The sequence below is a fragment of the Equus asinus genome, chromosome 20 (assembly GCF_041296235.1).
Source record: "Equus asinus isolate D_3611 breed Donkey chromosome 20, EquAss-T2T_v2, whole genome shotgun sequence".
Taxonomy (NCBI): Eukaryota; Metazoa; Chordata; class Mammalia; order Perissodactyla; family Equidae; genus Equus; species Equus asinus.
The window spans coordinates 96,953,509-96,980,344 of NC_091809.1; the positions used below are offsets into that span (position 1 = coordinate 96,953,509).

Sequence of the window (26,836 nt, forward strand, 5' to 3'; positions counted from 1 at the left end):
AGCCATCTTGTGGCTTTCTCTATCCTATTGAGATCTCACTCTAAATAGTGCCATTACAGGAACGCTTTTCTACTAAAGTGAAATTATTTTTATCTCTCAAACTTTGTAAACAAAGTAATTCAAGTGTGGTGGTTACTGAAGGGAAAGACCTGATAGGTAAGAGAGGGAAAACAGTGAAGAGAACAGAATCACATAGCGATACCAGGGCAAGGAGCCACGGATTGCCTTCAGCTGCATAGAAAGACAAATATCCAGAGGTGTGGGTACTAGAGCCAGACCAAGAGGTCACCTGAGCTAGAAAAATGTCCTATGGTAACCTTTCCTATTTGGAAGAAGAGAGAGTGAGCCCCACAGAGCAAAAGAATCACTCGAGACTGGCAGACTAAAGAACAAACGCTTGAAGGGTCACACATTTAACTCTGTACTAACTAGACAGAAGGCCTTCAGAGGGGCCTAGATGGAAAAGAATTTCTGAAGGGCCAGAATCTTGAGGGATTATTTGATGAGCCTCCCCTCTTAGGAATAAAAGAGAGACTGTACCACCCTGAAAGGCACAAAATATATGACATACATATATATGATATAGAAAGCTTTGAAACGGTTCTACAAGGTTTTTATAATTTCCTCATGATTGCCATCTAACCCATTCTAAGTGTAACATAAATCCTTAAATTGATAAGGAACTGAACAGTTATTTTTAGCCACATCAAGAACTAGCAAGGCTGAATACCACCACAGATAATCATGAAAGAAAAAGAACAGGTGGAAGCAACTTTTAAAAAGGAAACCAGAGCAGTGAAAAGGAACCTGCAAATGCAGCCAAGTAAAATGATCATGAAAGCCTCCAGCAGATAACAATTATTTAAATCTAGATTAAATATAAAAAAAATAACTGTTTAAAAGCACTGAAAAGTGTCCCAAACCATACAGTAGTGAAAGAAGAGCTTACTCTTGAAAAACTACAACTGGAAAGGGACAGAATCATGAGTTCAGGTTAAAGTTTTTGTGCTGAGTGCCATCCCTAACCCCTACAAATACAGTGAAGAAACCAGGCAGCCACACAGCTCAAAGTGGTAGAGAAACTATTTCAAGTCTAGACGTGCAGCTGAAAATTTAAGGCAGACATACTGGGAATGAAAGATACACAGAGGCATGAGACCCAAAATCTGAACATAAACTATGCTCAGCTAAATTACACATGCTTTGGGGGAGACCCCAGGTAGCCTCGGTGGTAGACCACAAAGGAATTTACCCCTGAAAGCTGGTATAAGATCTATGAGTTTGATGCTTTTCATAACTGAGTGCATTCCCCAACCATACACAGCCCAAGCAACAAGAAGCTGAAGCCCTTACTGGCTAAGGTGACAGAGGACAGAGACCACCACTGGCCAACAAGCTAGAAATTAGGAGGGAATCCACAGAAGTAGAGGAACTACAGGGAGCATGAGCTCCAAAATATGAGTATAATCTCTGCCCAGATTTTTGGCTGACCATCAAATTACACAGGTGCAGGAGATCCCTCCCCACCCACCAACTCCCCAGAAGACCAAGCTAAAAACAGGTAGCTAGAAGAAGTAAGAACTGAGCACAGATATCAGCTGCTACAAACTGTGGGGGGAACAAAGTTTGCAGTTTGAGTCCAGGCAAGTTAATGGTCCACCAGAACAAAAAAATCAACAATCCTCATAAGAACACTACAATGCCTAGGTTTTGATGAAAAATTATGAGAGATGCAAAGAAACAAGACAACAAATAGGTAGTCAATAGAAACTGATTTCAAGTGGGCCCCAATGTAGGATTTAACAAAGACTTCAAAGCACATATTATAAATATATTCAAACAATTAAAGGAAAGTGTATTCAAAGAACCAAAATAAGACAACGGTCTTGATGAGTGGAAGAAAGAGAATCTCAATACAGAAGTGAAAACTATCAAAAAAAAGAAAACTCAGCTCTACCTGAAAAGAACAATAACTAAAATGAAAAACTCATTAGATGGGCAAACCACAGATGAGATGGAAAAAAATCAAGGAACTTGAAAATAGATCAGTAGAAATTAGCCAATGCACAGATAAAGAAAGAATGAAGAAAAATAAACAGATTTGCAGACACAGGTGGGATAGCATCTAATGACACAATAGAAAAGTAATTGGAGTCACTACTAATACACACAACAAAATGGAATCTCAAAAGCATTATAAGCGAAAGAAAGAGAAAGGGACAAAGATGTGGAGACTAACAACATGCTACTGAACAACCAATGGATCATTGAAGAAATTAAAGGAGAAATCAAAAAATATCTGGAGACAGGGAGTGATGTCAGCATCATGGTGGAGTGAACTTGCCTGGGACTCTCTCCCCTCCAACATACAACAAAAAGGAGCAACCATATTCCAACAGAAAATACCCTAAAAGCACAAAAATCCTTGGAGAGTCATGGCAGCCACGACCAAGGGCAGGGAGACTGCAGCCCCCCTGACAGGAGCTGGAACGGGGTAAGAAAGAACTTCGCTCTCTCCCCTAAAGACTGTGGTCACTGCCCCAGGGGGCTGCATGAGGGAAGGAGTCAGGGCACGGTGGCACATCCACAGGACCACCCAGGACTGCCTAGGGCCCTTGCAGCCTAGAGGGCAGCCCTCTAACAGGATGAAAGCATTTGCGTGGGGTGACCTCATCAAACCAACACCCCAGGAGACCAGACAGCAAGAGCTTATTGGGGAAACCAGGGACTGCACGCAGGAGAAAGAACCCCTCCCCTGACCCGTGCCACGCCATCTCCACTGAAGGTGGACGGCTCAGAATACCTGGCTCTTGACCCCCACCCAGTGGCAATGGACTGTAACTGCAACCAAATAATATGACAAAGGGAAAGTCCCATCCTTCCAACATCAGGCACTTGGTCAACTGCCAGATAAGAGAGAAAATGACAAGCATCCAGAACTCAGTCCAGAGGACACAGAAATAAGTAAACTAAATGACAATGAATTCAAAATAGCTATCATCAAAAAACTCAATGAGGTAAAAGAGAATATAGAGAAACAATTCAAAGAGTTCAGGAGCTACTTCACAAAAGAGAGAGAAACTATAAAGAAGAATCAATCAGAAATACTAGAGATGAAAGACACAAAGGAAGAGATAAAACAAAATACGGATTCCCTGAATGCTCGTGTGGACACCACAGAGGAGCAAATCTGCATAATCAAAGACAGACGTGTTGAAATGCTCCAGATGGAGGAGGAGAGAGAACTAAGACTAAGAAGAAATGAAAAATATCTCTGAGAAATATCTGACTCAATGAGGAAATGCAACGTAAGAATTATAGGTTTTCAGGAAGATAAAGAGAAGGAGAATGGAGCAGAAAGTGTGTTCAAAGAAATAATAGCTGACAACTTCCCAAATTGAGGGAAAGAGAGGGAAATATGTGTGGAGGAAGCTTCCACATCTCCGAGATTTGTAAAAAGACCTACTGCAAGGCATATAGTAGTAAAACTGGCAAAAATGAATGACAAAGAAAGAATACTCCAAGCAGCAAGGCAGAAGAAACTAACCTACAAAGGAACCCCTATCAGGCTTTCAGCAGATTTCTCTGCAGAAACCTTACAAGCTAGGAGAGAATGGAATGACATATTCAAAACTTTAAAAGATAAAAATCTTCAGCCAAGAAAATTCTGTCCAGCAAAAATATCCTTCAGATATGAGGGAGAAATTAAATCTTTCCCAGACAAATAAAAGCTAAGGGACTTCGTAGCCACGAGACACTGCCCTACAAGAAATCCTCGAGAAGGCCCTCATACCTGAAAAAAGAAAAAAAGGGAGAAAGGTGTCACAAAGCACAGAGTATGAAGACAATCAGATAGAATCAGAATAGGATAGCAAATATTCAACTATAGCATTAGGCTAAAGGGAGGGAAAACACCAAAAACAAAGACAATCTTGTCACTTTAACCACAAACTCACAACATAGGTTGGAATATGATATGAGAATAATAACTTAGGAGTGAAGGAGGAAAGGGACAGAATCAGTTGAGACTAAGGAAATAAAAGGCCATCAGAAAATGGACTATGTTATACACAATGTTCAGGGTAGCCACTAAACTAAAAGGCAGAACAGAGACACAAAAAATAAATAAGTAAAAAACAAACACATCATACAAAACTGCATAATTCAATGGGTAGACCAAAACACACAGGACAAGAAACAAAGGAAACAAAGGAAATGCAGGAAAACCAGAAGACATTAAGCATTAGCCCTCATACATCAATAATCACCCTCAATGTAAACAGAATGAACTCTCCAATAAAAAGATACACGGTGGCAAGATGGATTAGAGAACAAGATCCAAGAATTTGTTGCCTCCAGGAAACACATCTCAGCTCCAATGACAAATACAGGCTCAGAGTGAAGGGGTGGAAACAATACTCCAAGCTAATGGCAAACAAAAGAAAGCAGGTGTTGCAATACTTATATCAAAGTAGATTTCAAGATAAGGCAGGTAAAGAGAGACAAAGAGGGGCAGTATATGATGGTCAAAGGGAGATTCCATCAAGAAGAAAAACTGCTTATAAATATCTATGCACCCAACACAGGAGCACCAAAGTTCATAAAACAACTATTAAGAAACTATTAAACTATTTATTTAACAAACTATTAAAAGAAAATATTAAAAATAACACAATAATAGTAGGGGACCTCAACACCTCACTCACATCAACGGATAGACCATCCAGACAGAAAATCAACAAGGAAACAGTGGAATTAAATGAAAAGCTAAACCAGTTGGACTTAATAGACATATACAGAACACTCCATCCAAAAAGAGCAGAATACACATTCTTCTCGACTGCACATGGAACATTCTCAAGGATAGACCATATGTTGGGAAACAAGGCAAGCCTCTATAAATTTAAAAAAATTGAAATAATAACAAGCATCTTTTCCGATCATAATGCTATGAAGCTAGAAATTAATTACAAGAAAAAAGCTGAGAAAGGGACAAAGATGTGGAGATTAAACAATGTGCTATTGAACAACCAATGGATCATTGAAGAAATTAAAGAAGAAATAAAAAAAATCTGGACACAAATGAAAATGATAAGATGCCATACTAAATCATATGGGATGCAGCAAAAGACATATTAAGAGGGAAATTCATCGCAATACAGGCACACCTTAACAAACAAGAAAAATCCCACATAAGCAATCTCAAATTACACCTAACTGAATTAGAAAAAGAAGAACACACAAAACCCGAAGTTAGCAGGAGAAAAATAATAAAAATCAGAGCAGAAATAAATGCTATTGAACAAAAAAGGCAGCAGAAAGGATCAATGAAACAAAGAGCTGGTTCTTTGAGAAGATAAATAAAACTGACAAACCTCTAGCCAGACTTACAAAGAAAAAAAGACAGAAAGCTCAAACAAAATCAGAAATGAAAGAGGAAAAATAACAACAGACTCCACAAAAATACAATGAATTATAAGAGAATACTATGAAAAACTATACACCAACAAAATGCATAACCTACAGGAAATGGATAAATAGACTCTTACAACCTCCCAAAGCTGAGTCAAGAAGAAACAGACAATCTGAATAGACGAATCACAAGGAAAGAGATTGAAACAGCAATCAAAAGCATCCCAAACAATAAAACCCCAGGATCAGATGGCTTTCCTGGGGAACTCTACCAAATTTTTAGAGAGGATTTAATACGTATGCTTTTCAAGCTATTCCAAAAGATTAGGGAAGATGGAACACTTCCTAACACATTCTACAAGGCCAACATCACTCTGATACCAAAGCCTGACAAAGACAGCACAAAACAGGAGAACTACAGGCCAATATCGCTGATGAACATAGATGCAAAAATTCTCAACAAAATTTTGGCAACCCATATTCAGCAATACATCAAAAGGATCATACATCACAATCAAGCGGGATTCATACCAGGGACACAGGGATGCTTCAACATCTGTAATCAATCAACATGATACACGTCAACAAATGGAGGAATAAAAACCACATGATCATCTCAATAGATGCAGAGAAAGCATTTGACAAGATCCAACAGCCATTTATGATAAAAACTCTCAACAAAATGGGGATAGAAGGAAATTACCTCAACATAATAAAGGCCCTACATGACAAACCCACAGCCAACATCATACTCAATGGGCAAAAACTGAGCACCATCACCCTGAGAACAGGAGTGAGACAAGGATGCCCACTATCACCACTCTTATTCAACATAGTTCTGGCGGTTTGGGCCAGAGCAATTAGGCAACAGAAAGGAATAAAAGCAATCCAAATAGGGAGTGAAGAAGTGAAACTCACGCTGTTGGCAGATGACACGATCTTACACATAGGAAACCCAAAAACATCCATTGGAAAACTAATAGAAATAATTAACAAGTGCAGTAAAGTTGCAGGGTACAGAGTCAACTTACAAAAATCAGTTGCTTTTCTATACTCCAATAACGAACATACAGAAAGAGAACTCAAGAATATAATTCCATTTCCAATCGCAACTAAAAAAATAAAGTACCTAGGAATCAATTTAACCAAGGAGTTGAAGGACTTATACATGTAAGACATTACTGAGAGAAATTGATAATGACATAAAGAGATGGAAAGAGATTCCTCGCTCATGGATTGGAAGAATAAACATAGTTAAAATGTCCATACTGCCCAAAGCAATCTACAGATTCAATGCAATCCCGATCAGAATCCCAATGACATTCTTCACAGAAATAGAGCTAAGAATACTAAAATTCATATGCAGAAATCAAAGACCCCCAAATTGCTACGGCAATCCTGAGAAAAAAGAACAAACCTGGAGGGATCACAATCCTTGACTTCAAAATATACTACAAAGCCATAATGACCAAAACAGCACCGTACTGGTACAAAAACAGGCACACAGATCAGTGGAACAGAACTGAAAGCTCAGAAATAAAACCACACATCTACGGAGAGCTGATCTTCAACAAACGTACTAAGAACATACAATGGAGAAAAGATAGTCTCTTCAATAAATGGTGTTGGGAAAACTGGACAGCCACATGCAAAAGAATGAAGGTAGACCACTATCTCATGCCATACACAAAAATAAACTCAAAATGGACCAAAGACTTGAAGATACATCCTGAAACTATAAAACTCCTGGAAGATAAGATTGGTAGTACACTCTTTGACATCAAACTAAAAATGATCTTTTCAAATACCATGTCCTCTCAGAGAAGGGAAACAACAGAAAAAATAAACAAGTGGGAATTCATCAGACTAAAGAGCTTCTGCAATGCAAAAGAAACTAGGATCAAAACAAAGAGACAACCCACCAATTGGCAAAAAATATTTGCAAATTATATATCTGACAAGGGGTTAATCTCCATAATACATAAAGAACTCACCCAAATCAACAATAAGAAAGCAAACAACCCAATCAAAAAGTGGGCAGAGGAGATGAACAGACATTTTTCCAAAGAAGATATACAGATGGACAATAAACATATGAAAAGATGTTCAACATCACTAATCAACAGGGAAATACAAATCAAAACTACACTAAGATACCACCTTATGCCTGTTAAAATGGCTATAATCACTAAGACTAAAAATAACAAATGTTGGAAAGGGTGTAGAGAGAAGGGAACTCTTACACACTGCTGGTGGGAATGCAAACTGATGCAAGCACTATGGAAAACAGTATGGAGTTTCCTCAAAAAACTAAAAATAGAACTACCATAAGACCCAGCTATCCCTCTACTGGGTATCTACCCAAACAATTTGAAATCAACAATCCAAAGTAACATATGCACCCCTATGTTTGTTGCCGCACTATTCACAATAGCCAAGACATGAAAGTAACCCAAGTGCCCAACAACCAATGAGTGGATAAAGAAAATGTGGTATATATATACAATGGAATACTACTCAACAAGGAAAAAAGACAAATTCATCCCATTTGCAGTAACATGGAAGGACCTAGAGGGAATTATGCTAAGTTAAATCAGCCAGTCTGAGAAAGACAAACACCAGATGATATCACTCATATGTGGAACATAAACAAGTACTGGGACAAAGAAAACAGTTCAGTGGTTACCAGGGGAATGGGGCTAGGGGAGGCACAGGGGGTGAAGGGGAGCACTTATGTGGTGACAGTTAAGAAATAACGTACAACTGAAATCTCACATTGATGTACACTATTATGAACTCAATAAAAGAAATAAAAAAATAAAAAATATCTGGAGACAAATGACAATGACAATACACCATACCAACTCATATTGGATGCAGCAAAAGCAGTCCTAAGAGGGAAAGTCACAGCAATACAGGCCCACCTTAACAAACAAGAAAAATCTCAAATAAGCAATCTTAAAATACACATAAAACTATCAGAAAAAGAAAAACAAATAAAACCCAAAGTCAGCAAAAGGAGGGAAATAATAAAAGAGCAGAAATAAATGAAACTGAAACAAAAAGAATAGAAGAAAGGATCATCAAAACTACGAGCTGGTTCTTTGACAGGATAAAACAAAACTGACAAAAGCTTTAACCAGACTCACTAAAGAAAAAACAGAGAAGACTCTAATAAATAAAATGAGAAATGAAAGAGGAGAAATTACAATGGATACCACAGAAATACAAAGGATTATAAGAGAATACTATGAAAAACTATACGCCAACAAATTGGACAATCCAGAAAAAAATGGATAAATTCTTAGACTCACACAACCTCCCAATTGGAATCAAGAAGAAACAGAGAATCTGAATAGACAAATCACAAGGAAAGAGATTGAAACAGTAATCAAAAACCTCCCAAAAAATAAAAGTCCAGGACCAGATAGCTTCTCCAGAGAATTCTAACAAACATTCAAAGAAAATTTAATATCTACCCTTCTCAAACAATTCCAAAAAGTTGAAGACGGAACACTTCCTAACTCATCTACCAGGCCAACATCACGCTGATCCCAAAACCAGACAAGCACAACACAAAGAAGGAAAATTACAGGCCAATATTGCTGATGAACTTAGAGGCAAAAATCCTCAACAAAATATTGGCAAACTGAATACAGCAATACATTAAAAGGATCATACACCATGATCAAGTGGGATTTATACCAGGAACACAGGGATGGTTCAACATCCACAAATTAATCAATGTGATACACCACATTAACAAATTGAGAAATAAAAACCACATGATCATCTCAACAGACCCAGAGAAAGAATTTGACAGGATCCAACATGCATTTATGATAAAAAAAAAAAAAACTCTCAATAGAATGGGTACAGAATGAAAGTACCTCAACACAACAAAGGCCATATATGACAAACCCACAGCCAACATCATACTCAAAGGGGAAAACCTGAAAGCCATCTCTCTGAGAACAGGAACAAAACAATGGTGCCCACTCTTGCCACTTCTATTCCACATAGCACTGGAGGTTTTGGCCAGAGCAATTAGGCAAGAAAGAGAAATAGAAGGGATCCAAATAGGCAATGAAGAAGTCAAAGTCTCACTGTTTGCAGACGGCATGATTTCATATACAGAAAACCCTAAAGAATCCATTGGAAAACTATTAGAAATAATCAACAACTACAGCAAAGTTGTAGGGTACAAAATCAACTTACAAAAATCAGTCGTATTTCTATACTCTAATAATGAACTCATAGAAAGAGAACTCGGGGCCAGCCCTGAGGCCGAATGGTTAAGTTTACACGCTGTGCTCTAGAGGCCCAGGGTTTCACTGGTTCGGATGCTGGGTGTGGACATGGCACTGTTCATCAAGCCATGTTGAGGTGGCATCCCACATAGCACAACCAGAGGCACTCACAACTAGAATATACAACTATGTACTGGGGGCCTTTGGGGAGAAGAAGAAGGAAAAACAAAAAAAGAGAAGAATGGCAACAGCTGTTAGCTCAGGGGCCAATCTTTAAAAAAAAAAAAAAAGAGAGAACTAAAGAATACAACCCCATTTACAATTGCAAGAAAAAGGATAAAATATCTAGGAATAAATTTAACCAAGGAGGTGAAAGAACTATACAATGAAAACTATAAGATGTTATTGAAAAAACTCACTGATGACATAATGAAATGGAAAGAGATTCCATGCACATGGATTAGAAGAATAAACATAGTTAAAATGTCTGTACTACTTAAAGTAATCTACAGATTCAATGCAATCCCAATCAGAATCCCATTGACATTCTTCATGGAAATAGAGCAAAGAATCCTAAAATTCAAATGGGGCAACAAAAGACCACGAATAGCAAAAGCAATCCTGAGAAAAAAAGAACAAAGCTGAAGGCATCACAACCCCTGACTTCAAAATATAGTACAAAGCTATAGTAATCAAAATAGCATGGCACTGGTACAAAAACAGACACCCAGATCAATGGAACAGAATTGAAAGCCAAGAAATAAAACCACACATCTACCGACAGCTAATCTTCGACAAAGGAGCTAAGAACATACAATGGAGAAAGGAAAGTCTCTTCAATAAATGGTGTTGGGAAAACTGGACAGCCACGTGCAAACGAATGAAAGTAGACCATTATCTTTCACCATACACAAAAATTAACTCAAAGTGGATCAAAGACTTGAAAGTAAGACCTGAAACCATAAAACTCCTAGAAGAAAATAGAGGCAGTACACTCTTTGACATCAGGCTTATAAGGATCTTTTTGAATACCATGTCTACTTGGGCAAGGGAAACAAAAAAATAAACAAATGGGACTTCATCAAACTAAAGAGCTTCTGCAAGGCAAAGGAAACCAGGAACAAAATGAAAAGACAACCCACCAACTGGGAGAAAATATTGGCAAATCATATTATCTGACAAGAGGTTAATCTCCAAAATATATTAAAAAACTCACAGAACTCAACAACAAAAAAACAAACAACTTGATCTAAAAATAGGCAGAGGATATGAACAGACACTTTTCCAAAGAAGATATACAGATGGCCAATAGGGACATGAAAACATGTTCAACATCACTAAGAATCAAGAAAATGCAAATCAAAACTAAACTGAGATATCACCTTAGACCCATTAGAATGGCTATAATCACCAAGACAAAAAATAACAAATGTTGGAGACGATGTGAAGAAAAGGGAACCCTCATACTTTGCTGGTGAGAATGGAAACTGATGTAGCCACTATGGAAAACAGTATGGAGATTTCTCAAAAATTAAAAATAGAAATACCATACAACCCAGCTATCTCACTACTGGGGATTTATCCAAAGCACTTGAAATTAACAATTCAAAGAGACTTATGCACCCCTATGTTTACTGCAGCATTATTCACAATAGCCAAAACATGGAAGCAACCCAAGTTGCCCACTGACTGGTGAATGGATAAAGAAGATGTGGTGTATATACATATAATGGAATACTACTCAGCCATAAAAAAGACAAAATCATCCCATTCACAACCACATGGATGGACCTTGAGAGTATTATGTTAAGTGAAATAAGCCAGGCAGAGAAAGACAAACACCATATGATTTCACTCATATGTGGAAAATAAACCGACACATGGACAAAGAGAACAGATTAGTGGTTACCAGAAGGGTGAGGGGTTGGGGGATGGGCATAAGGGGTAAAGGGGCATATTTATATGGTGACTGACAAATAATAACATACAACTGAAATTTCACAATGTTATAAACTATTACGACCTCGATAAAACAATAATTTTTTAAAATCTGCACAATATCACGCAATCAGTAAAATGAAACAGAGAGATGCACATATACTGATAAGGAAAGTACTCCAAGATACATATTGTCAAGTTAAAAAGCAAAGTACAGATACGCATTATGTACTCCAATTTTTTTTAAATATATACACAAACATACACTCATGCTTGTTTATGTTTTAAAGATGTTTAGAAATATCACTTAAAACTTATGACTAGTTGCCTCTAAGGAAAGGATGGAATGAGAGAGAGACTTTTCATTGTATCCTTTATACTATATGAATATATCTCATGCTGTTTTCATAATAATATGGGAAGGGGTTACAATAAAGTATTTGGAGGTGGCTTTGTTATAGAAATTTTCTCCCTTGTTTAATTTTATTGCTTAAGTGTAGTTGTTTTTGTTTTTGACTGCTTAAATATGGTCAATACACTTTGTAGGGGAGGAAAAATGCCTTTTTCTTCTACCCTTCTAAGTGCTCGACTGGGAACCCTGTATCAAAAAACATATTAAGAAGAGAAAAGCATACAAATTTATTTAAGATAAGTTCTATGTGACACAGGAGCCTTCATAAGGAAATGAAGACCTGAAGAAACATTAAACCTGAGTGTTCTTACGCTAGGTTTGATGAAGAGCGAAAAATCATGGAAAGGTAAGACAAAGATTATGAGCTAAGTGTAGTAAACTGAGGGAAACTTATTAGCAGATCCTGTTGTTCAGATTCCTCTCTGTGTCCCTTCATCTTCAGAGCTAACAATGCTCCTGTCCTCTGGGTATAGGGAGGACACATCTCACATGAAGGTTTTATGACCTGCTTCAGGGGCAGGTCAGAAACTCCTTCCTGTACATGCCGTTTCTCAGATTCCTTCAGCTTAAAACATCCAATATGCTGAGGTGCCATATTTTGAGGTAGCATGTCCTGAACCCCATCGTTATGCATAGGTAGAATGTTTATGCCACATGTCCCCCATTAAACTGCAAGATCTTTGCGGGCAAGAACAAAATGTGATTCATATTTGTGTTCCCAAAGCTTAGAACAACTTGTATGTAAGCTTTTACAAAATGTTTTAATTAATTAAATGAAGATGAAAGAAACTGAAGGACATCTCATTTAACACAATCCACAGTAGAAAGGAAATGCAAATTATGAAGATTTACAGGCAGTCTTTAACTTAGTTGCTTATCTTTAAAAAGAACAGTTATCATACAATTAAACCCACGTCTTAGTTATGGTAATGAGCACCAATCATGGGAACCTCACCCTCAAACGAGCAAAAATTATAACAATTCAATTTCTAACATCAATACTTGCTCTCAGGAAACATACACCAAGGAAGTGGGGTTAAAAGTGGGAAAGTATAACACATATCCCTGGAGACATTTTTAAAGATATTATCAAGTGACCCTAAGTTTCCCCAAAATATTCCTCAAAGCTGCCTGTCACAGAAGCCCTCTCAACTGTCAAGGCTTGTCCTTTTCTGATTTGCTACAGTTAAAATAAGACAAGTAAATAAAGCTGAGAACTTTAGTCAGGATATTTTTATACTAGATTATATCCAACTAAATTTTATGTAACTAGTTCCATGATACCAAATTCAACTGGTTTATGTTTTCCTTCAAAACTTACGCACTGAGTGCTCCATACCTTTTCAGGATGCTAACTGCTAGGGATACTCTAACAAATAGATTTAATGAAACTGCATGGAATTTCCATCAAAAGTAGGGTACACTTTGCCTATTTAAAGGGCCACCTTATCTAATCCACCAAAATGTAAGACTTCCAAAGTCAACTCATATTTAGTCCTTGATCTTCCAGAAGTGACCTGGAAATAAAATCTTTGAGTTAATTGATTTTATCACTTTTACAGAATTTCTACTCAAATTTTGCTGACTTCTTATTCAAGGCATTAACACTTCAAGAAATGTTTCACTTATTTTTTTTCCCATCTTAAATAGTTCAATAAATGTTTGAAAATCTTCCCATATCTCAAGCATTTTCTAAGTACCTACATCACCTGATTAGCACTGTAAAGAACTAGACGCTGTTTATAGTGCTAAATTCTTAAAACTCACTAAAAGGCACATGATTTTTTTTTTAATATTCTAAAGAAAATCTTAATATTGTGTTTTCTATGCATATGTCCCTGTTTTTCCTTTTCTTCTATGACTAAATAGTATTGCCTTCAAAACTGGAAATATCTTAGTTGAAATAATCACCTTGACATGAAATTTATTATAGGTAAATCTCCAATAAGCTGATAAAGTGCCTAAATCAAAGGCGATTACATTCAACTCCTAAGAACCAGCACCCTTTAAACAAAGTCAGACTCGTAAACAATGTTTCCTTTTGTTTCTCTGTGAGGCTTTTTAAATAAGTTACAGTATATATCTTTATATAATCTTTACTATGCTGTTCCATTTTGACCCATTCACTACTCCCATTACCTTCCATTCCCTTCAGATTTTTACTTGTTTGTTCATCTGCCATTAATTCAATAGGCTAGAAAATAACCTAAATATGACTGAAGTTCTAGACTGCAGTATTGTCCAATAGAACTCTGTGTAATAATGGAAATGTTCTATGTCTGCACTACCCAAAAAGCAGCCACAGGTCACATGTGGCTATTAAGCACTTGAAATGTACTACAACTGAGGAAATGAATTTTTAATTTTCCATTTTAATTAATTTAAATTAAATAGCCACATGTGGCTGGTAACTACCATATATGCCAGCACAATTAGAGGCAGAATATCAGAACCTTCTCCAACAAAAAAGTTATTTTTCCTCTAAATGTTTCATTTTAAGGAATACAAAATTTGTCGAGACAAAATACTTGCTCACAAAGAACACTCTACATATCTTTGTATCTTAATATTACAGGTAGCGTTCTATTTTAATAAAATAAAAATTATTTTCTTACATTCAAAGAATATTTAAGGCTTATTTCAAAAACTAAAACTCTGTAGTACTTGTATGTAAATAGACAGACGAACCAGTAGAACAGAATGAAAGGTCCAGAAACAGATCTCTAAAACATAGCGAAATTTGATATATGATAAAGCAGTTTCTCAAATCACTTGAAGAAAAAACAGACACTAACAAATGGTATTGAGACAACTGGATAAACGTTTGGGAAAACATAAAACTAAATCCATACCTCACACATATACCAAGGTAAATTCCAAATGGATCAGCTATCTAAATGTAACAATTGAAATCATACAAATACTAGAAAAAAAAAGATGGCTGATTTCCTTTACAACCTGGAAGAAGGAAGTCTTTCTTATTTGAATAGCTAAAAATAAACACCTTTGCATTGCAAAACAGCAGCAGAAACAATAAACAAAACTTAAAAAACAAATATTTACTATATAAAGGGCTCTTTAAAAAGGGAAAGAGAAAGCCTCCCTCCAAAAAATACAGAATGCACAAAAGACACGGGCAATTCTCAGAAAAATAAACGCAAATGGCCTTAAACATATAAAAGTATGCTCAATCTAACTCATAAAAGAAATACAAATTAACACTTCTGATTTTGACCGTATATTCTGCTGATGAGACTGTGGAGAAACAGACATTCTCCGCAGTCTCATACATTGCTAACGAAAAATACAAAACGATATACCTCCCATAGAGAGGAATTTTGCAATATCTAACTAAATTACACAAATGTTTACCAGTCCTAAGAATCTACTTCTAAGAATCTACCCTGAAGATACAACTCTACAAATACCAAACAAAATATTCAATATATATTCTCTGTGGCATTATTTGTAACAGCAAAAGACTAAAAACAATCTGAATGTGCATCAAAAGAGGACAACTGAGTAAAATATGGTACATCTACACAATGAAATACCATGCATCTATAAAAGAGAATAAAGAAAGAAGATCCTCATGTATTAATATCTAAGATATACTGTTAGGTGGAAACCAAACCAAACCAAACAGGTGCAGAACAAGCAGCATACAGTTTGCTATACCTTTTGTATCTAATAAATACACATACACATATATACATATATACATATACATACTAAATATCTAACAAATATATACGTACATACATATAAATACAAATACACATATATTCCCTTATTTTTACAAAAAGAACTCCAGAAGGATAAATAAGACACTAATAGACCTACAGGGGCAGAGTGGGAATGGGGTAAAAGTAATACAGATGTAAGCAATACTTTTGAGTATTTTTTTATACAGTTTTCTATTTGAAACATAATATATTATATATTCTAAATAACTAAAAGGCCTACTATTACCATGTTCTAAATTGTACCATTTTATGCTTCTTTGCTTTTGTTTAAATAAGGAAAACAGTAGGTGTACACTACTTATGTAACTACAGATTCAGTAGTAAGGAATAAGGTTGCCATGTCACTCAAATTCATTCACCTCTTATTAAATACCTCCATCTACAACAGTAAGCAATGACCAATACATTTCAGAATACGTTCCTGAAGAGTAAGGTCAAGCCATCCACCTTTGGGAAAGTTACCAGACTGGCAGTAGATTAAAGATATGCCTCAGCACCAAGTGAACTACAGAAAAATATTTAGTGAGATTTTTCAAACAGGATGGAGGCACAGGAGCTAGATGCTAGCATCTAATTCAGGGAGCCTTGGATAATAAGTTGGATTTTCACATATATTATCTATGCTAATCCACGTATCAATCCTACAAGATACAAGCGGTATCTTTTATTATATAAAGGTGATCCCTTTTAAAAAACTGAGAAACTGGCTTAAAGGGATTATGTTATTTGCCTAACATCACATAGCTAATAAATAAACTAGGACTCACATACACATCTCTACAGTCAAATCCAGTGTTTTTTCCACCATTCTATATTGTCTCTCAAACTTAATATACAACCCATCAAAATGCTATGTACAGAAAATAAAGTGTTAGTGGTAGCATTTCAAATCACTAAGAGAGAAATAAGTAGATGATAGACAGACTCAAGGTTAGATAGGTAGCTTTTAAAAAATTAATTGGTTAACTATTTGAGCAAAAGATCCTTTCCTTTCTCACATTTTATCTCCCCCAAATTCCACATTAAAAAATTCACAGTAGAACATAAAACCATAAAAAATCAGGAAGAAAATATGAATATTTATCTCTCAGAATAAAGAAGGAATTTCTAAGCCACAAGTCAAAGAAAAACACCATCAAGCCAAAGATTTTTAGTATGAGAAACAGGAATGGGCAGCCAGCCACTTCACGCTAACATTCTCAACATAGGCTAGTGAAAACTTCATCAGGGATCAGAATCAGGACTGCAGACCACCTTTAAGAAGCATTAGACGGGGCCGGCCCATGGCTGAGTGATTAAGTTCATCAGGCCGTGGTGAGGCGGCATCCCACATGCCACAACTAGAAGGACCCACAACTAGAATATACAACTATGCACCAGGGAGCTTTGAGGAGAAGGAGAAGGAAAAATAAAAAATAAAAAATAACTTTATCCTCACACATATGTTTATCAAAGCATTTACAGTAAGAGGGGGAAGGGGAAGCAGATGGAAAGGAGGAGAGGGAGGAGAGAAGGAATGTTAATTTCTAAATCTAGTTATGTATCTGTACATTATTCAAATTTCCTTTTAATTTCTCAAAATAAAAATTTTAAGTCATTACATACAGAATGATCCCAATTTTAGGGGGGGTGTCTGTGTCTGTGTGTTTGTGACTGGAAGCAATTATCATTGGGTCATGGATTATGATACCATGTTCTCTGATCTTTGCTAAATGTTCCAAATTGCAGGCAATGCATTACTTTTATAGTCAGAAAGAAATTACTCCAAAAAAAATCTACTTTTGTAAGTAATTTTTCAAAGTACTAACTGTAAAACAACTTCAAAATCAAGTGTTCAGAGCTACTATTGTTAAATAATATCATTCACTAGGGAAGCAAAGATTATCAAAGAGGTCACACGACTTTTCTTCTAAAAGATGACACTTTTTCCCTTCATTAATATGCCTGAAGAGCTACACACACATATGTATATAAATAATGCACATACACTGTCACACCAGTACTATGCATATACTACATATACACAAAAAATAGAAATGAAAAAGGGATAGAGTAAAAAAATTAGTATAAATTGAAGTTCTATTGTTTTCTTCACACAGCACGATGAGCAAGTTTTTCACACACTCCCAAAAGAACATGCAACCCACTAGGGAGATCACCGGAATAAACCACTCAGAATCAGAAGACTTGGAGTCTTATGTTCTAGTCTTAGCTTTCCCACTACCAGTCAATACCTTTTATCAAAATCAGGTAAGGGGGCTTAATCTGCACTTCAGTTTTCTCTCCCCAAAATTAGAGTATTAATGATTTTAAAGTACTTTCAGTGCTATCGTTTTATAAATCCACTAGTCTCCAATAACTAAATCTTCTCTTTGAAAAGAGAAACTCAGGCAATTTGGATATTCAACAAGAAGGAAACAATAGTGCCCCACAGCTACCCATTTTATAAGAACTTCGTTAAGAGAACTCTAAATTAACAAGCCAAAAGGACACAGCAGACTGTGCTGCTTGCTCTCTACATGTGAGAAAATCAAATTCAATCCTGCATTGTATACAACAAACTGACCTGAATGAAATAATTACCTTTAAAATAATTCAGCACTATTTGTATGACCATCCAGGATAAGAAAATTATAACAACATTTTGTTGCATGATTTTGCACCTGAGATTCTTCCTCAGCTATCTAAGCTTTAAAATTTACTTAAGATGACATTTTAATATAGTTAACAAAACACTTGGGGTAATTTTCTACTCATCTGCTACTAGCAATGACAGTCAACAATTTTAAAGGGAAATAATCCAAATTAGGAAAAATAAAACGGTTTTATGTTTTAGAAATAGATAACAGTATCCACATAGACGACTTTTAAAATGCCATGCCATCTCCCTCTTCAATCTATTCTCCCTTCCCTTTTCTCTACTATTATTCCATCCGGTATTCAAATTACACAGAATACCAGATATCAGTAAATAGATGCCAACATGAAAAGCAAGAAAAAGAGCTTAAAAAGAGCTTTTATTGTTCAATGTTGACTAGAATAAAGAAAAAGAAAAAAACTTTTCTAATTTCCCATCAGAGACTCATATTGGCAAGGCTGTAAATAGCCATTTGAACTTGTTCCCTTCAAATGAGATAGCTAGAGGTAAATGTAAACTTACCTAATGGATGTGTTCAAGATCACTGGCCAGTATGCTATTTTCTCAGCATAAACACGGAACAAAGTGCTACCAAGTTATATTCATTTTACTATTTACATAGCACTTTTATATATTTTATTTCATTTAATTCTTAAACTACTGACAGCTGTGTTCTATCTCCATTTTTCATGTGAAGAAACAAAAGTTGAGAGAGGTTAAGTAACTTTTATATCATAAAGCTAACAGTTGACTTTAAATCCAGATCTAAATGATCCCAAATAAGGTATTTCAAGCAGAAAAGTATGATTACAATTTAAAATGATTTTAGAAAAGTGTTATCCATGGTTTCAAATTAAGTACTTCAATCAGTGATTCACTACGACAGACTCTCACTCCCAACCAAATACTAAATGTTAATTTGTTTGTGATCAAAAACGCTAATCACTCATTTCAACCACAAAGATAAAAATAAGTACCATGTAATCAGACTGCATTTTTAAAACAGAAAAATATAGTTTTAACTATTATAATAAGGGTAAAGAAAGATGCTTTTACTGGCAAAGATACCTTAGCATCTTCCTAATCTTCAGAAATGTGTGACATAAGGTCACATATTTGACATAAAATATTTCCTCTTTTATGTTCAAGTTTCTACCACTTCTAGTACTCAGCTCATTGTGTTCTCATTGCCTACAACTAACATTTGCCAACCTCATAATCCTCACCCCGAGAGCATCTCTTTGAATTCTGATTGCTTACCTTCCATCTCTGAGTTTGAGATTGTTACGTGCTTAGCAAGGTAGGTTTATTTCAAGGATGCCAAAGTAAAGCAGAGCAAGCCACGGTAGGGGAAATGCAATGTTAGCTTGAACTCTAATAAACATTCTATCCAAGAAGAGAAAAATTTTAAAAATAGTTTTCCTCCATTAACGAACATCTATAACTACCTCTTCCTCCCTTACTGTGGGTTCATAAGCAACAAAGAAACAAAATAAAGGAGTCAGACAGATGAAAATAAAAATATGGCTGAAACCAGTGGCCAAAAAGACTTAATACTTCAATTGTAAATTAAACTTATAACTGTAGATGTTCCAATTTCTTCTCTCTCATAGGGTCCAGCCTGCTCAGGTATCTACCATACAAAGTAGTAGAGAATGCATATCCTAAGAATTGGGAGCTCCAAAAATAGAACCAGAAGGCACTAAGCAAAAGTATACTCAATTCCTTCTCCTAGCCTCACCTAATCCTCCCTTGGGAAGGTATGTGAAAGAGTAGAAAGAAGGGGGAAAGCTACTTCCAAGAGAGAATTGCCTGCTTTACAGGTCATGTTAGAAACGTGGGGAGAAGAAAACGATGGTTCCCCCTCAACAAACATTATCTCCACAAATACACAACAGATTCTTCAGAATGTTTTTAAAACTCTCAAACAAGAACACCTCACAAACATAATACACACTTCCCCGTTTCGCTTCCTATACCTGAGAGAGGCAGGGACTGGATGAAAGATACTAGACTAGCGTGACCTGAGAAGACTGGGCTAAATAAAAGAACAAATTAAGTGTGCAAACTCCCAGATCAGCCCTGATTAAAAAGCAAAATTCTGGGCCGGCCCCGTGGCCGAGTGGTTAAGTTCACGCACTCTGCTGCAGGAGGCCCAGTGTTTTGTCATCCTGGGCGTGGACATGGCACCGCTCATCGGGCCACGCTGAGGCAGCATCCCACATGCCGCAACTAGAAGGACCCACAACTAAGAATATACAACTATGTACCAGGGGGCTTTGGGGAGAAAAAGGAAAAACAGGAAGTCTTTTAAAAAATAAGTAAATAAAAATAAATAAAAAGCAAAATTCTATGTAGTCTTTGCACGAGGTATGATCAACTTAATTGTAATTTCTTTGTAAAACTGCACAGCAGACAAAACCGTATTTAACCATTTCATCTTCCTTTTCAAAACTCTCTCCCTCACCTAGTCTCCTCTCTCACCCTTCTCACATCAAAGACTCAACTTGCCCTTTATATGCCTAAGATCCACATCTTTCTTAGGTCTGACCTCTACACTCCCATTCCCCACAGCCCAACTAGCTATGAATCAGACTATGTGATTAAAGTACTTCACACTAATGCGTAAATGTGGTTTAATCCACAGGGTTTGATGCCACAAATATCATTAAGCTCTACTATGTATAAGGCACTGTGTTTAATCAATCCAAGTACTTCTTCTTCTTAGAAAAAACCTAGTTAACTCAAATCAGTCTTTTAATGGCCAATGTGAGGAAGAAGCACCTGAGTGGCCGCTTCACACCACACTCTCCCCATCCCATTTTTTTCCATCCCGACTCCCCTTCCTCCCACCCCATCTCCCAGGGATAAAATCTAAGCAATCAATATTGCTTCCAGTGAAAGTCAATGACTGGGAAATGGCATAGCAAACAATAAACATTCAAAACCATAGATGAGTTGAAGATGGGCTCCTGGATTTTACATATTAATTGCAAGTACAGTAAAGGGCTTCTCAATAAATTGATTTCCTTACAAGATAGCTATAAATCAGTTATGCTCAGAACCCTCAGTTATTAAACCATAAATACTGAGAGGTTTCTTCTTCAGTTATTTCCACAGTTAAAATGTTAGTAAGTATCAGTTCAATTTGCCCTAGTGTAATCGAAAGCTATTAAACTTGGCTATTAAACTTATCTACTGTTTTCAATTAGATTTGACATTTTTCCCAAGTCCTCCTAGGTTTGAAATCCCAAACTAATTCACATACTTACTTTAAATCTCTTTTGTTTATTTCAGTCATAAAATGTATTAATTCTGCCCTATAACAGAAGTCCTAAACTGGAGAGCAGGATACAACTACTGACAGGTTTGGGTTTGGTTGGGTCACATGAAGTTATTTTTAATTGTTTTAATTAGTTTTCAACGTTTTTAAAAACCAAGAGACTGAAAAGCTAGCCCTGACGGCCTAGTGGTTAAAGTTCAACACTCACCACACTTCGGTGGCCGGGGTTCGCTTCCCGGGCATGGAACCACACCACTCGTCTGTGAGCAGCCAGACTCTGGTGGCTCACATAGAAGAAGTAGAAAGACTTACAACTAGAATATACAACTATGCACTAGGGCTTTGGGGAGGGGAAAAAAAGAGAGAGGAAGATTGGCAACAGATGTTAGCTCAGGGCAAATCTTACCCAGCAAAAAAGAGACTGCAAGTAAAAATCTAGACTTCCCGAGTTCTCTTGAGAAGGCTGAAGACTGGGCCCATATTCAGGTATGGCACTAATCAGGTGGACCTGAGAACTGGATGCCCCTCTTAGATGAGACATAAACTCTCTGATGCATTTCACTCATTTTCATTTTTATCTGCCCAGTAAATTCATAAACTACTGCTCTGGAGAGTGCATAATATTTTCCAGATAACTTCCACACTTCACCAAGTCACCTAAATGTAAAAAGCCACAAAGCAGACCATAGTGGTTTGCAACTTTATAGTTAATAAGAAAAAAAATTTTCGCAAGGCTTAGAAGAAAGGGGCAGAAAGAAAAACATTCAGGCTGCTGGAAGGGTTACATACAGAAAGCAAAAAGCCCATCTGAAAGCTTTTTCGGGAGTGAGGAAAAAAAGATGACAGAACTCAAAAACACTGCTGAGACTCTCACTGAAAGCTTTCTGGATTGAACACAGTGTCACTCCACGGTTTCTTACCACATTCCCTGCTTCAGAACCTCCCTGCCCACTCTCTCTCTGTGTAACAATAACATTTAGGTCATAAACTCTGAGGAATGTTAGGGAAATTTATGAAACACTCTTACACACTCAAAAATAATTTTCCTCACACACTTTGTTTAACAGTCTTAAACCATCATCAAATCCTTTCCCAGGTATTTTCTACTGCTTGCAGCTTTATATTCAAATGACAACTGCAGTCCTCATTTTCAAGGCTTGGACTTCAGTCCTGGATTGGGCTCTCCACTACAGAAATGTTTTTGGCCGTTGGTTGCATTCCTTATCATCTCTCTTATGCCAATTTCTACAGTCTATCTCATTCCAAATTTACCCCAATCCCCTCTCTAAAACTCTTTGATCAGATCTGTGTAGTGGGAGAGGGGACACAACTGTCTAAATAAAATCAATATACTGTGCTGCTTCGTTCAGATTAATTCAAACAAACAGCATGAAGACTCTCAGAGATGAACAATTTAAATCATTTTTATATGCTAAGTGCACAACGTGACAAGCAGGTGAGGCTCTAGCTTTAGCATGCCTGGACTAGTCTTTTCATCACGGACTCAAAATACGGAGGGGAAAAGAGAAGAGGGGAATCTGGGAGGCCCTGGGATGGTCACACTGCCCCCACGTTAACGAATTGCTAAGTGATGTCTCACCCCCCCCGCACCCCATTCCCGAGGATAAAGGATGTTGGGAGACTTGTATCAGAAGCGGAAAAGAACAAGAAGCTTTTCTGTGCAAGTTTTGGGAAAACAAAGCTGTACAATCCGTGTTGCTGTTACAGCATAAAACCACGCAGCACATTATTGGGGTCCCACTCCTCTCCACCCGAAGGGAGGCTCCGTGCCACCTTATCCCCTATTGTGATGCGCCCTCCTCAGACGTGGCTGCGTTAGCCCGGGGATGACAGAAAAGGGGCGGGGCACGGGTTACTCAACCCGGGGAGGGAGGGATGAGGGGATTATCGCCTTCATCCCCGGGGAGAGGCCTGGGCACTCTCAACCAAAAACAGCACCTCCGGAACCCAAGTCCCATCCGTGCCTCTCCGAAGTGGGTGCCAGCGGCCGGAACCCAGAAGACCACCCGCGGTCCCCTCGCAGGGTTCCGGGCGCCCAGACGCCCGGCTCTCCAGCAAGATTCGCCGTCCGCCCCCTTCCTCTTTCGCCCCCGCCAAGCCCAGGTCCGGCGCCGCCCCCACCGAGTGCCCCAGCTGAGTCCAGTCACCCTCGAACCTGGAGTCCCCCTTGAGTGTCCAGTGAGGGCCTAGGCAAAGGCCGGGGCCAGCGACACCTCTGCCTCTCCTCAACTGGATCCCTCCGGAGGTGTCTGTGGTGGCGGCCAGTCGGGCGGCTGCGGCCACCAGAGCCGCCCCGGCAGGTTGCAGGCCGGCTCCTAAGCGTCTTCTCGCGAGAGCCCTCAGTCCTAAGAGGCGTTCTCGCGAGAATGGTGGCTCACCGCCCAGGAGTGGGCGGGGCGCCGAGTGCGAGGGCCGTTGAGGGAGCGGCAGCCTGAGGTGGGCGTTCAGCCTGGGGTTGGTGCCGCTGAGGGGAGGGCGAACGGCCTCGCGTACGTCAGCCCGGGATCCAGAGCGAGCCTCGAGCCTAGTGGCTGCGAGCAGTAACCTCCCAACATTTGAATCCCACGTTTTTCCTTCGACTTCCTGTCACCGTTAGAAAAAAGCGGACAGCGTCTCCAGCTCAGAGTTGGAGAAATACCCCTGGGACCCTAAGTTTGCTCCGGGAAGGCGTTTCCCTCAACCGAGCAAGCTCCGAAATGGCCTTTGCCGGCTCAGCTGGCGGGGATTAACCGAGCCGGGCTCACGAAAGGCGGTCGTCGTGAGGGCCCCCCTCTACCCTTAGCGTGCCCCGCTGTTTGTTTTTAAACGCCGGTGGCGGGAACTGGTGAGCCCGCGGGAACTCCTGCAGCTCGGCCGGCGGTCGGAGGTCGGGAGCGAGCTGGACGGGATGCTGCTGCTTGCGGGCAGGAGGTTGCAAGAAAGAGTTTCAGCCTCTCAGCTCTACTGAGCCTGCCGGGGGCCGAACGCAGCGCTCCACAAACGGGAGGAGATGGAAGACACGGCCTCAGCCCCCGGAGCGCACACCCGGGGGGCGAGACCCAGCCCAGGACAGACACTCTCAGTGTCTCCCGCTACAGGCCGAGCTGCCTGGCGTGTGGAGGAAGCCCCCACCAGGGAGTGACAGCTGAGCTGGATCTTGAAGGATGAGTAAGAGTTCCCCAGTTTTGAGATGAGTGGGAGGGGTGTCGCAAGCAGAGGAAGCGAAGAGGAAGAGGAGCTGGTCTGAGTAATTCGAGTGAAAATAGATTTCGCACCAAGAACTCTGTTGAAAAACTTTTCATCATTGCTTAGTTCCGAAGAGAAAAAACTTCCAGGCTCCCACGTGTGATAACCGAAGTGTTTTCCAAACCAGTGTTTATCCTGAGGAGGTGAGCAGTTGCACGGTACAGTGTAGTGAACATGCTCTTCCTCGTCTAAGGACACTTAGAGATCAGAGACCTGAGGGACACAGAAGTTATTGTCATAGTACACCAAGTTATTATTGCCGACATTCTGCTAAACTGGAAAGTGCTAGTAATATTTGAAGATTTCTACGTAAGAAGAGCCATCTAACAGGAATTTTGTAATACAGGTGACCTCATGGAGAAACTTCCCAAAAATCCTCAGGCAACAAAACAACAACCACCTCACCAGTCTTGACTTATTATCGAAATGTTCTTGTAGAAGCTAAGCTCAAGAAAGGTAATTCTATGGTCCAAGATAGTGAGGTCTGTCAAATAGGAGTCGTTTCCCTATATCAAAATAGAGGCTATCGTTTCCTAAAGGAGGGCTCTGGTATTCTACTATAAAGTTTCCACCAATCTCCCTTTAGACACATATTATTTTCATATTATTACATATATTTATGTATACTGTAGTTTCATTTGCCTCACCCTACTTTCCCTACAAACAAGCCCAACACTTAATAGGAAAACAACCAAAAAAAAGTTCTAACTCTGCTGTGGGCCAATCAGGTCCTCTGCTTATCGTAATTCACAAGTTGTAGTCCAAGTTCTAGGAATTTTCCATGAACTATTGAAAGAATTATATCAGCGAAAGATTTCAAATGAAATATGGAAACTTTGTTCCGTGCTGGAATCTGGTCATACCATATTACCTTGCTTTGAGGGGCCTACAGTTCTTTTCATTCTGTCATTCCTTCAAAAAAAAAAAGTTAAAAATCTAATAAAGTTACCATTGTCATTTGTTTAAAAAAGAAAGTTAACCTTTCAAATATTAATTTGGGAGCAGTGGTACAGCTATACATCTACCAGGTAAATGCCATTGATTCAGACCATCACAAACCACTCTGCACAATAATTTGTAAATGCTAACTGATTGAATGAGCTAAGGTTCAGACCCGTAATGAAAGTCTTTCTTCCACAAGATCAATGCATACACCAAAGAGGTCAAGACAGAAATACAGCTAAGTTTCGTACAGAAACAATGAACAAACAAGTTCCTTTGGTTGTCTATATTATTGCACCTCATAGCATGCTAAGACATGATTGTTTCACAGCAGAGGATGCGATAGACTTCTGGGTGAATATTTGCTCAACAAATTAATGATAAGCCACAGACCCAGAATCCTGTTTAACTTTAAAGCCTAGGATTTCTTTGTACTACAAGGTTTGAGTACTGTCACCTGATGGCAGGAACTGGAAAATCGCATTCACACAAAAGGAGCTCTATCCCTATTTAGCAAAGATATTTATTGCTCAAGACCCTTTGTAAGAATACTAGGGGAGGGGCCCGCCAGCAGCCCAGCAGTTGAGTTCACACGTTCCGCGTCGGCAGCCCGGGTGTTCCCCACTTCAGATCCCGGGTGTGGACCTACACACCACTTATTAAGCCATGTCTTGGCAGGTGTCCCACGTATAAAGTAGACGAAGATGGGCACAAATGTTAGCTCAGGGCCAGTCTTCCTCAGCAAAAAAGAGGATTGGTGGCAGATGTTAGCTCAGAGCTAATCTTCCTCAAAAAAAACAGAATACTAGGTGAGATACATTATTAATATACAGGTTCTACTGATATAAATGAGCTGTGTAATTAAGTAACAAAAAGAAAACAAATTGGATCATAGGGAGAGATAATGTGCTCAGGGAGGTCAGAGATAGGACCAATTACTTCTAACTGAAGGTATGAAAAGATGCAGGA

The 26,836-nt window shown here is 38.5% G+C and overlaps 1 protein-coding gene across 4 annotated transcripts in view; it reads right to left on the reverse strand.

The window, feature by feature from the left end:
* BTBD10 (BTB domain containing 10) overlaps positions 1–24,047 on the reverse strand; it is a 70,115-nt gene extending 46,068 nt beyond the window's left edge. Inside the window, exon 1 of one of the 4 annotated variants that reach the window (XM_014844145.3) lies at positions 23,856–24,047. The gene's annotated coding sequence lies outside the window, so the exon portion shown is untranslated. The remainder of the gene's footprint in view (positions 1–23,855) is intronic. The other 3 variants (XM_014844147.3, XM_070491164.1, XM_070491162.1) reach the window with 3 other exon arrangements.
* Positions 24,048–26,836: the final 2,789 nt, after the last annotated feature.